General features: G+C 32.8%; 1 protein-coding gene across 1 annotated transcript in view; it reads right to left on the reverse strand.

The window, feature by feature from the left end:
• The window catches only part of LOC106688508 (aldo-keto reductase family 1 member A1), a 10749-nt gene that overhangs the window by 8584 nt on the left and 1078 nt on the right, over positions 1–1087 (reverse strand). The window lies entirely within an intron of this gene.

The following is a 1087-nucleotide window of genomic DNA, read 5'->3' on the forward strand; positions in this document are numbered from 1 at the left end:
CTTTCTGAAAAATGGGTCAAAGAATTTTTATTAAATCATAAAACTATTTAGATTCTGATTGAAAAAGTTTGACAGAATTTAAATACTGAATTCTCTAAACTATTATTACTATAATTTTGAGAGATAGTTGACCATGGATGAGGTACGAGGAGAAGATGGTTGGGGGTGCGGTCAAAGAGAAACACAAATAAGTTGTATTAACTTATTTTATTGTGCCAACGTTTCGGCTAGAGTTTCTAGCCTTCTTCAGGGCTGTTAGCTGGAAAATCAAACGCCTAATGGATACCAATAATAGCAGACCATCCTCATTGTTAGCAGTTATGAAAAAATAAATGTTTTCATTATCCATTGCTTATTAGGAAAAATATATTTATTGTCATAACAAGCATGAGGATATGAGAATGTAGTAATTGATTTTTCTTTTTGACATATGAATCATTTTTTTTTTCTAATAATTTATTTATTGATATTTACAACTGTATACATATATACACATCAAGTAAATTTGCTGTAAGTGATACTATGACATGATAAAAACATGTGGAGAATCTACCCATTGATAGAACTCCATAAACATTTCTAAAGGAGAAGATCTCGAGGACATCTTCTTTTCAGACGTCTAGGAGGATTATTAGGTAGTGAAGGAGAAGCCAGGTTAGAAACGAGTTGGTTTAGGTGGTTGGGAACTTTATTATGGAAGGATTAGTATCTGGTTCTGGCCAAATCGGCTACATAATATGAATCGTAAAATAGAAAGAGAAAATATTCCTATCGTAAATAATAAATACGTTAGCCGTGAATTAATACTGTCATTACTTCATTATAGTAATATATAATATATTATTGATTGGAGAAGTTTGTCGGGAGGTGCGGTCAGCAAAGAACAACATAAATAAACAAAACCATATTTATTTATTTTATGCCGACGTTTCGTCCAGAGTTTCAGGTCTTCATCAAGGGTTGTGGCGTAGAAGGTAGGCTTACAACCAGCCTTCTCCTCCCTTAAATCATCTTTTCCCAATTTCAAATCACAAATAAATTCTCTTTGTTCACTTCACAGACGTTTGGCACACAGTTCAGAACAACG

This window comes from Halyomorpha halys, unplaced genomic scaffold (genome assembly GCF_000696795.3).
Source record: "Halyomorpha halys isolate HHAL.00 unplaced genomic scaffold, Hhal_1.1 Scaffold1144.1, whole genome shotgun sequence".
In the NCBI taxonomy this organism is placed as follows: domain Eukaryota; kingdom Metazoa; phylum Arthropoda; class Insecta; order Hemiptera; family Pentatomidae; genus Halyomorpha; species Halyomorpha halys.